The following is a 12,013-nucleotide window of genomic DNA, read 5'->3' as shown; positions in this document are numbered from 1 at the left end:
GGACAAGCGGCGTGTCAATCTGCCAAACAGTGACCCACCTCCCTGGCGCGTGTACTCCGCTCAAAAGCCATTGGGTCGAGGCGGCTCTGCCCAACAGTTGAAAGGGATATGATTGGCCGCGTCAGACGCCAGTCACTTCTTTGTCTCGGCTTAGGTGCCACCCCCCGCTGGATGCTGATTGGCCACGGCTCTTGGGTGGGTGTGGTCTTACCTAGCGCTGTCAGTCTGGCGGTCAGTGCCAGTGGTACCCGGGCTGCTGCGTCACGTGAGGCCGGGCCGGGCCCCCAGGTGACCTGTCAGGAGGGCCCTTGTGGTAAGTTAGTCAGTGACTATAGTCTAGAAGCCATCATCAGCCTTGACCACCACGAGTTCCCCCCAGCACCAAATCCCATCATGCCTTGCAGCCAGAGCATGCTGTGACTTGTAGTTCCACAACATCCAAGGAGCCAGCCCTGACTTGTTTGGTGCCCTAGACAAGATTTAAGCTGGTGCCCCTTAAACCAACTGTCTGTGAGCAACCGTATCTGCTGTGTGCCCCTCTTTAGCTATGGTGCCCTAGGCATTCGCCTATAAGGTGTATGGTCATCGAACAGTGGTGCCGCCGTGGTTTGACTGGCCCACAGGGGTAATTCCCAGTAGGCCCCGCCAGAGGTGTAGCGTGTGGTCAGGGTGTCTGGAGCACGAGTGTGCTACCGTGCCACGACCCCCCCCCCCCAAAAAAAGGTGTGTGCTTTAATAACCGCTACATATATGCACATACATACATACAAACATATACACATACAGGAACGGTCATACATACATACAGGCAGGGTCACACATTTATACATACATACACACACACATACCGACAGAGTCACATACATACATACATACATACATACATACACACATATAGGGGAATACATACGATTTGTTCTAATCCCGACAGCGGCATCCCGGCAGAGGAGGAAATCCCTATCGTCAAAGGTAAGTATTTACTAACCTAATTCTACCCCCTAACCCTCCCTTAGGGGTGCCTAACCCTAAACTCCCCCCCAAGTGCCTAAACCTATCCCCCCCCTTCCCCGCCGCCTAAACCTAAGTCCCCCGGGGGGGGGGGGTGCCTTACCCTAACCTCACCCTGGGGGTGCCTAACCCTAACCCCCCCTTCCCCTAGCCTAACCCTAACCTCCCGGGGGCTGCCTAACCCTAAGTCCACCCCAGGAACCCTAAACCTAACCCTTGTCCCCCACGACTGTCTGTGCCCGGCTTACCTTCGATCGGTAAGCCGTGTGTCGGGCTCCCGGCGTAGGTAAAATGACAGGCGTCAGGATATCGACGCCTGTCAAAAAACCCATTGCTTTCCCATACAGGCAGGGTCACATACATACACACATACAGGCAGGGTCATATACATACACACACACATACAGGCGGGGTAACACATACATTCATACATATATACATATACACAGGCGGGGTCACATACATACATACACACACACATACAGGAGGGGTCACATACATACATACACATACAGGCGGGGTCACATACATACATAAACACATACAGGCAGGAAGGGTCACACATACAGGCAGGGAGGGTCACACATACATACACACATACAGGCGGGGTCACATACATACATACATACATACACACATACAGGCAGGGAGGGTCACACATACATACACACACATACAGACAGGAAGGATCACACATACAGTACAGACAGGAAGGGTCACACACACACATACAGTACAGGCAGGGAGGGTCACATATACAGTACAGGCAGGGAGGTTCACACATACAGTACAGACAGGGAGGGACACGCACACACACATACAGTACAGGCAGGAAGGATCACACACACACATACAGTACAGACAGGAAGGGTCACACATACATACACACACATACAGGCAGGAAGGATCACACGTACAGTACAGGCAGGAAGGGTCACACATACAGTACAGGCAGGAAGGATCACACATACAGTACAGGCAGGGAGGGTCACACATACAGTACAGACAGGGAGGGTCACACACACATACAGTACAGGCAGGGAGGGTCACACATACAGTACAGGCAGGGAGGGTCACACACACAGTACAGGCAGGGAGGGTCACACACACAGTACAGACGGAGGGTCACACATACAGTACAGACAGGGAGGGACACACACACATACAGTACAGACAGGCAGGGTCACACACACACACATACAGTACAGACAGGGAGGGTCACACACACACACATACAGTACAGGCAGGGAGGGTCACACATACAGTACAGACAGGGAGGGTCACACACACACACACATACAGTACAGGCAGGGAGAGTCACACACACAGTACAGACAGGGAGGGTCACACATACAGTACAGGCAGGGAGGGTCACACACACATACAGTACAGACAGGGAGGGTCACACACACACATACAGACAGGGAGGGTCACACATACAGTACAGGCAGGAAGAATCATATATACACATACATACAGACAGGGAGGGTCACACACACAGTACAGACAGGGAGGGTCACACACACAGTACAGGCAGGGAGGGTCACACATACAGTACAGGCAGGGAGGGTCACACATACAGTACAGGCAGGAAGAATCACATATACACATACATACAGACAGGGAGGGTCACGCACACAGTACAGACAGGGAGGGTCACACACACAGTACAGGCAGGGAGGGTCACACACACAGTACAGGCAGGGAGGGTCACACACACAGTACAGGCAGGGAGGGTCACACACACAGTACAGACAGGGAGGGTCACACATACAGTACAGGCAGGGAGGGTCACACACACAGTACAGACAGGGAGGGTCACACATACAGTACAGGCAGGGAGGGTCACACATACAGTACAGGCAGGGAGGGTCACATGTACAGACACACACACATACAGTACAGACAGGGAGGGTCACACACACAGTACAGACAGGGAGTGTCACACATACAGTACAGGCAGGGAGGGTCACACATACAGTACAGGCAGGGAGGGTCACACGTACAGACACACACACATACAGTACAGACAGGGAGGGTCACACATACAGTACAGACAGGGAGGGACACACACACACACACACACACATACAGTACAGGCAGGAAGGGTCACACATACATACACACACATACAGACAGGAAGGATCACACGTACAGTACAGGCAGGAAGGGTCACACATACAGTACAGGCAGGGAGGGTCACACATACAGTACAGACAGGGAGGGTCACACATACAGTACAGGCAGGGAGGGAGGGTCACACACACAGTACAGGCAGGGAGGGTCACACACACACAGTACAGACAGGGAGGGTCACACACACACATACAGTACAGACAGGCAGGGTCACACACACACACATACAGTACAGACAGGGAGGGTCACACACACACACACACACATACAGTACAGACAGGGAGGGTCACACATACAGTACAGACAGGGAGGGTCACACATACAGTACAGACAGGGAGGGTCACACACACACATACAGTACAGGCAGGGAGGGTCACACATACATACACACACATACAGACAGGGAGGGTCACACACACAGTACAGACAGGGAGGGTCACACATACAGTACAGGCAGGGAGGGTCACACAGTACAGGCAGGGAGGGTCACACATACAGTACAGGCAGAAGGGTCACACATACAGACAGGGAGGGTCACACACACAGTACAGACAGGGAGGGTCACACATACAGTACAGGCAGGGAGGGTCACACATACAGTACAGGCAGGAAGGGTCACACATACATACACACACATACAGACAGGGAGGGTCACACATACAGTACAGGCAGGAAGAATCATATATACACATACATACAGACAGGGAGGGTCACACACACAGTACAGGCAGGGAGGGTCACACATACAGTACAGGCAGGGAGGGTCACACATACAGTACAGACAGGAAGAATCACATATACACATACATACAGACAGGGAGGGTCACGCACACAGTACAGGCAGGGAGGGTCACACATACAGTACAGGCAGGGGGGGTCACACATACAGTACAGGCAGGAAGGGTCACACATACATACACACACATACAGACAGGGAGGGTCACACACACACAGTACAGACAGGGAGGGTCACACATACAGTACAGACAGGGAGGGTCACACACACACATACAGTACAGACAGGCAGGGTCACACACACACACATACAGTACAGACAGGGAGGGTCACACACACACACATACAGTACAGGCAGGGAGGGTCACACATACAGTACAGACAGGGAGGGTCACACATACAGTACAGACAGGGAGGGTCACACACACACATACAGTACAGGCAGGGAGGGTCACACATACATACACACACATACAGACAGGGAGGGTCACACACACAGTACAGACAGGGAGGGTCACACATACAGTACAGGCAGGGAGGGTCACACACACAGTACAGGCAGGGAGGGTCACACATACAGTACAGGCAGGGAGGGTCACACATACAGTACAGGCAGGAAGGGTCACACATACATACACACACATACAGACAGGGAGGGTCACACACACAGTACAGACAGGGAGGGTCACACATACAGTACAGGCAGGGAGGGTCACACATACAGTACAGGCAGGGAGGGTCACACACACAGTACAGGCAGGGAGGGTCACACACACAGTACAGGCAGGGAGGGTCACACATACAGTACAGGAAGGGAGGGTCACACACACACATACAGTACAGGCAGGGAGGGTCACACATACAGTACAGGCAGGGAGGGTCACACATACAGTACAGGCAGGAAGGATCACATATACACATACAGTACAGGCAGGGAGGGTCACACATACAGTACAGGCAGGAAGGATCACATATACACATACATACAGGCAGGGAGGGTCACACACATACATGCACACATAATTACGTACGTACATACAAGCAGGAAGGGTCACATATACAGTACATACAAGCAGGAAGGGTCACATATACAGTACATACAGGCAGGAAGGGTCACACATACATACATACAGGCAGGGACAGGGAGGGTGATAGACATAACTGGGGTATCACCTCTCTTACCTTAATGTGGACCTGGCCTGTAGCCTCTTCCTCGACATGCTGCTGTAGCCCCGCCCCCTGCTTGGGTTAGATGAACATGTGCTGAGCTCCACCAATCAGGGCTCTGTACAAGCTCCTCTAGTGACCAGGAGTCTGTCACTAGAGCAGGAAGGCAGGACAGGAGCTGCTGATGCTGCTGCGGACCCGGCACAGGCTGTCAGCTACTTTACAGCTGCTCCGGAGTCTGACTGCAGGGCGCCCTCTGGTAACTAAGGCGCCTGGAGCTCGGGCTCCAGTGGAACTGCCCTCCCTGGGCCCCGCTGCCTGAGGGCCCACCCCCTCTTTAAGGTGTCAGGTTCCAGACCTCAAATTACACATTGTTACTCTATTAGCCGGTCAGTTACCTGGTGGAGCACTTTCACTGATCAAGTAGGTGCTTGGTTCCCTTTTATGGAAACTACACCAATATTTGCCTAATAGTTAGCCAAGCATCTGTGGTGGCTGGCCACACCCCTCTGGTGGCTGGCCACACACCTCTGGTGGATAACCACTCACCTTAGGCGTATGAGCCCCTACCACTGCATTCCCCCGGTGGGCCCTTCATGCTGCAGTCCGACACTGGGCGTCACTGTTGCCATAGCAGCATGCCTTGTGCTGGTATATAGTCATCGCAAGGTAACCATCAACGGTATGCATACCTTCCAACATTTGAATGATGGAAGTAGGGACAAGGTGCGAGCCCGGAAAGGGGTGTGTGGCTTCTGAAAAGGGGCGGAGCCAATTAAAAATGGGGCGGAGCCTCGCGGCTTCCCCCGTTTTCGTCACTTTGGGGGCGTGCCCAGCACTCTCCGAGATGCTGGGCAGCCCCCAGGCTCTCCCTATACAAGAGAACAGATGCTCTGCTATGCAGGGTAGCGGTTTGTGCTTTCCCCAACTTCCCCCCCCCCACCGCGGGACACTGCAGCCTGCGGACGGGGCAGTCCAAGAAAAACGGGACTGTCCCGCTGGAAGCCGGCCTCATTGGTTGCTATGGGCAACATCTCCACTTTTAAAAACCTGCACTTTAGTAAATATACCCTTAAGACTTTAAAAAACAAACAAACAATTATATTTCATTTATGGCTAAAATATCTAAAAGTCTACTGCTGGATACACATTTGAGCGACCTAGGGGCCGACTGGCCATCTCACCAACAGAGCGGCCGATTTGGCAAGCTATACAAACCAATCGGCCACTCTATGGGCCATATTCAATTTGGCTGCAAAAAGTCAGAATCGCCGTTGACGTAATTTTCGCATGTTTGAATTATACCCGTATTCAATTTCAAAGACTTTTCGCCGTTGCGAATAATCTTTTAAAACGGGGATACGTTTTCACCAGGTTTTACATGGCGAAAAAAGTGCAGAATTGGGGTTTAGGGGTGCAGGCTTAAAAAAAAAAAAAAAAAAAAAATAGCCTACACCCCTGGGAATAGCCACTAAAAATGAACTGTGTCAAAAAAAGTTTAAAAAGAAAAATAGGGACACCCCAAAAAAAATATTTAAATTTTGGGGTGAAATATAAATAAATATGAGAAACACGTTTTTAAATAACAAAATTAATTCGGGGGGGTTCCCAAGTATGCGGCAGGTGTTTAAAAGAATGTGGGTGGTAGCGGCAGGTGCATTTTTGAAGAATTTTCAAAATGCACTTTAGGGACTTAAAAATATGCTTACCCCCATTTTCATGTACCCCAAATTTGATAGGAATAGTTATTTTAAAATTAAAAAAAAAAATCTGTACTGTTCTTCACCACTTCTTCATAGCCGCAAATATGCACCTGCCGCGGCTATTACAAACCCCGACTTCCTTCAGCAGGCAAAAATGGGGGGTACCCATAGTGATCCCCCATGTCTGGACATCTTTAAGGGGTCCCAGGCACATTTCCCGAAAATTCCCGTTTTTTTTCGCAGATCCAATTTCGCCAGGTCCCGTTTTCGCTCCTTTTAAATTTAATATGGGGATAAGCGGGCATGCACCTGATACTTTATCCCCACTCTAACCTCGGATGTGGAGCGAAAAGTCCAGCACGGACTTTTCGCTCCCATATTGAATATGACCCTATATGTTTGGCCAGACATCACAACTAAATTTAAATGCCCGAATAAAAAGAAAAGAGGAAATTCTCAGGGTACTACTATGTAACTCGTTATATGGATAAAAGAGGAAAAATAAATTCATACAATGTTCAAAAGTCAACATAAAATTGTATCTTTTGTGGACCAAAGTTCTATCCTGTATATATTCTCCATATATAAATGAGATCGTCATCTGTAATGTTTGTGTGTGCAGAATTCGTGCCAATGGTAAATCTTCCAAAATGTAGTATAGATGGAAATCTTCTCCTCTGATAACACACTCTCTCAGAACAAAGCACAGAAAGGAGAGCACATAGTGCAGATCAAAAGTGATTTAATATATAAAATGTAATCAAAATTAAAAAGAATTTCACATAAAATTACCATACCATTAAAGCTAAAATAACATTTTCACCAAATGTCAGCAACAACCCATGCAATCCACACATGCAAAGAAATCGAACCGTAGATGTCCATAAATTAAGTTATATGTAATAATGTGATATGACACAGGGAAAAAGTAGTGAACGCATAAAAAAAGGGAGGTGCAAAAAGGCATGGAAAGTCAAGACACCAGCTGAAATCGATCAGTAATTAGACAGCAATCCTGCCCCTTGTCAGTGCAAATTAATATAAGCTGGTTCAGTCCCAGCTGATGGCCTATAAAAAGGTGTCTCATTACCAAGGTGTGACACAAGAAACCTCTCATGATGCGTAAAAGCAAAGAGCTCTCTCAAGACCTTCGCAACCTTATTGTTGCAAAACATACTGATGGCATTGGTTACAGAAGGATTTCTAAACTTCTGAATGTTCCAGTGAGCACTGTTGGGGCTGTAATCCAGAAGTGTATAGAACATCATTTCACCATAAACCGGCCAAGACCAGGTGCTCCTCGTAAGATTTCTGACAGAGGAGTGAAAAGAATTGTCAGAAGAGTTGTCCAAGAGTCAAGGACCACTTGTGGAGGGCTTCAGAAAGACCTGGAATTAGAAGGTACAAATGTTTCAAAGAAAATAATAAGTAATGCACTCAACCGCCATGGCCTGTATGCACGCTCACCACGCAAGACCATTGCTGAAGAAAAAGCTTGTTGAAGCTCATTTAAAGTTTGCTGCACAACATTTGGACAAGCCTGTGAAATACTGGGAGAATATAGGGCCTGATTCAGACCCACTCGCGAGCGGCTGTCCGCTCGCAAGTGGGTCGATGGTGTGCACTGCGCATGCGCACGACGGAGGGAGCTCCGTCGTGCGCATGCGCGAGACGCGACGAGCGAAGGACTTTCCTTCGCTCGTTGTGTCTGATCAAAGGGGGCGTGGGAGTGATTTTGGCTCTGATAGAGCCAAAATCACTCCGGGCCTTGCGGTTGAGAAACTCAACCGCAGGCTCCGGCTCGCAGTGGCGATGGTCAAGACCATTGCGACCATCAACCTGCACGCTCGTATAGGCTGTGGGTGGTGACCCACAGCTATACGAGCGTCCAGGAGGACGCTCCATAATTATGGAGGACGGCCCTCATTCAGAGCGAGCGCTCTGCTCAGAGCGTCCGGCTCTGAATGAGGGCCATAGTCCGGTCAGATGAGACCAAAATTTAACTCTTGGACGCCATAATACACACCATGTTTGGAGGAGAAATTACACTGCACATCCCCCCAAAAACAACATACCAACAGTGAAGTTTGGAGGTGGGATCATCACGGTGTGGGGCAGTTTTTCAGCGCACGGTACTGGCATAATTCATATACTTGAAGGAAGGATATATGGAAAAATGTACAGAGACATTCTTGATAAAAATCTGCTGCCATCTACCAGGATGCTGTAGATGAAATGAGTGTGGACATTTCAGCAAGACCATGATCCCAAACACACAGCCAAGGACACTCTCAATTGGTTTCAGAGAAAGAAAATAAAGCTGTTAGAATGGACCAGCCAATCACCTGACTTAAATCCAATTGAAAATCTATGGTTCAGAGATCAGAGTTCATAGAAGAGGCCCACGGAACCTTCAAGATTTGAAGACATTTATGGACATCTATGGTTTGATGTCTTTGCATGTGTGGATTGCATGGGTTGTTGCTGACATTTGGTGAAAATTTCATTACAATAGCCCCGTTACACATATATTTACTGAGAAAAATGTTGATGAGTTCAATACTTATTTTCCCCGCTCAAGCAAGCGTTGCTCACACATCTTGTAAGCTCCTTTGTGCTGGGAGATCTTTACCTTCTTTTTCATATGATTGTAGACAATTAGTATCCTGAGCCCCACACTGTGCAGCGCTGCGTAATATGTCGTGGCTTTGTAAATAAAGGATAAATACAGGTTGAGTCTCCCATATCCAAAATGCTTGGGACTAGGGGTATTTTGGATAACGGAATATTCCGTATTTTGGAATAATTGCATATCATAATGAAATATCTTGGGAATAGGACCCAAATATACACACACAGAATGCATTTATGTGTTATATACACCTTGTACACACAGGAGCTCATTCAGACCCGCTCGCAAGATGCGATCGCTGCTGGCAAAAGGATATTTAAATGAAGCGCTCGCACTGCATCACGTAAGGACGCCCACTATGTTTTAGCGAGCTACGGCAAAGTGCGCTCGCAAATGTCTGAAGACGCTCCTTTGCCACTCGCAACACACGTCATCTCTGGGAAATGTATGATTAATCAAGACTATCGTGAGCCATCGGAGCTGCTCGCAGCCCACGGGGTTGCCTTAGCCTGCCGCAAGCATAGAGATCAGCGCTGGCTGAAATACATGCAGGTGACGTGTACAATGACGCTACTTTGTTAATTATGCACGCCCTTTAAACAGCGTTTTGGCGGCCAGACACGCCTGCGTTCGCACATCCACTCCCCGTTCACAAGCACCTTCCCCTGTCACCACCCACAAATGGTACATTCTGTCACTCAAAGCAGCGACCTGATAGTGGCTTACGAGCTACCAAAATCAGATCGCAACGAATGGCTTGCGCACGCGCACTGCGAATTATACGCATGCGCAGATGGGAGAAAATCGCTCAGAGCGAGCGGGTCTGAATCGGGTCCACAGCCTGCAGGTAATTTTATATAATATATTCAATAATTTTGCGGCTCAAACAGTTTGTGTACAGAAATGAAATACATTGTTTCATATACACCTTAAACACACAGCCTGAAGGTAATTTTATACATAATTTGTGCCTTAGACAAAGTTTATGTACATTGAACCATCAAAAATCAAAGATTTCATTATCTCAGTCATGCCAGAAAAATACCATATATCGGAATATTTGGATATGGGAGACTCAACCTGTAATAAAATGATGCCTCTTTCCCGCAAACTTTGCGACTTTATTCTCTCTGTGCCACAGTGATTGGTGGAGGGTCAGTCAGGTGACCTTTTCAAGAAGCTTTAATTCTGTAATATTTCTTTGCAGGCAGCGGAAGTGTTTTAAGCCTTTACCATTACTATAGCTGTTGACCAGATTTTATGGGTTCATGGTTATATTGATATTATTCCTCACACCCTCTATTTATTCTTTTATTCACAGGGTAATCATTTTAGGGAAACCTACAGAGGACCGATCTGTGAAAACATCTCGTTCTCATTTTACCACATTCCTAATATATTGTGCTGGAGATATCTAATTCTGCAAGGTAATCCGCAAGTAAGTAATGTTCCAAATATCTTATAACACAGTAATACGGTAGAACCCCGACTATCCGGTGTAAACGAGGGAAGAGGTTGCCTGGATAAGTGAGCCAAAATAATACATGTACAGCACATACTGTATTGTGAATGTGGATTTCGCCCCATCTGTGTGACCAAAGCGGAAAGTTGAATACAGTACGTAGGGTTCCGTGCCGGAAATAAATGCATGCAGCTGAGCTCGGAGTACTGTACTGTATATACTGTAATACCTGGGAGAATTAAAAATAATATATTTTTTTGCTACACGGGTTAACTGCACCACTGCTAATATGGATAATCGTGGTTCTGAGTAGCATAGCGAGGCCACACCATACTCATGTCTTGTCATTTACACTATTGCAAAGTGTAATCTGCCGGTTGCTGAATTTGTGCCTCCTCTGAATATACAGTATGTGTTGTGCCTCCTCTGAATATACAGTATGTGTTGTGCTTCCTCTGAATATACAGTATGTGTTGTGCTTCCTCTGAATATACAGTATGTGTTGTGACTCCTCTGAATATACAGTATGTTGTGACTCCTCTGAATATACAGTATGTGTTGTGTCTCCTCTGAATATACAGTATGTTGTGACTCCTCTGAATATACAGTATGTGTTGTCTCCTCTGAATATACAGTATGTTTTGCTTCCTCTGAATATACAGTATGTGTTGTGTTTCCTCTGAATATACAGTACGTTGTGCCTCCTCTGAATATACAGTATGTGTTGTGCTTCCTCTGAATATACAGTATGTTGTGCCTCCTCTGAATATACAGTGTGTTGTGCCTCCTCTGAATATACAGTGTGTTGTGCTTCCTCTGAATATACAGTGTGTGTTGTGACTCCTCTGAATATACAGTATGTTGTGACTCCTCTGAATATACAGTGTTGTGACTCCTCTGAATATACAGTATGTGTTGTGACTCCTCTGAATATACAGTATGTTGTGCCTCCTCTGAATATACAGTATGTTGTGCCTCCTCTGAATATACAGTATGTTGTGCCTCCTCTGAATATACAGTATGTTGTGCCGCCTCTGAATATACAGTATGTGTTGTGCTTCCTCTGAATATACAGTATGTGTTGTGTCTCCTCTGAATATACAGTATGTTGTGCTTCCTCTGAATATACAGTATGTGTTGTGTTTCTTCTGAATATACAGTACGTTGTGC

General features: G+C 47.5%; 1 protein-coding gene across 2 annotated transcripts in view; it reads left to right on the top strand.

Annotated features, from left to right (window-relative positions):
* Positions 1-171: 171 nt before the first annotated feature.
* Positions 172-12,013, top strand: part of TXNDC16 (thioredoxin domain containing 16) — a 138,185-nt gene continuing 126,343 nt past the window's right edge. For both annotated transcript variants that reach the window (XM_088444172.1, XM_088444170.1), the window contains exons 1-2: positions 172-313; positions 10,703-10,819. The gene's annotated coding sequence lies outside the window, so the exon portion shown is untranslated. The remainder of the gene's footprint in view (positions 314-10,702; positions 10,820-12,013) is intronic.

Source organism: Taudactylus pleione, unplaced genomic scaffold, assembly GCF_031769625.1.
Source record: "Taudactylus pleione unplaced genomic scaffold, aTauple2 ptg000350l, whole genome shotgun sequence".
NCBI lineage: Eukaryota > Metazoa > Chordata > Amphibia > Anura > Myobatrachidae > Taudactylus > Taudactylus pleione.
This window is presented reverse-complemented; position numbering and strand designations above follow the sequence as displayed.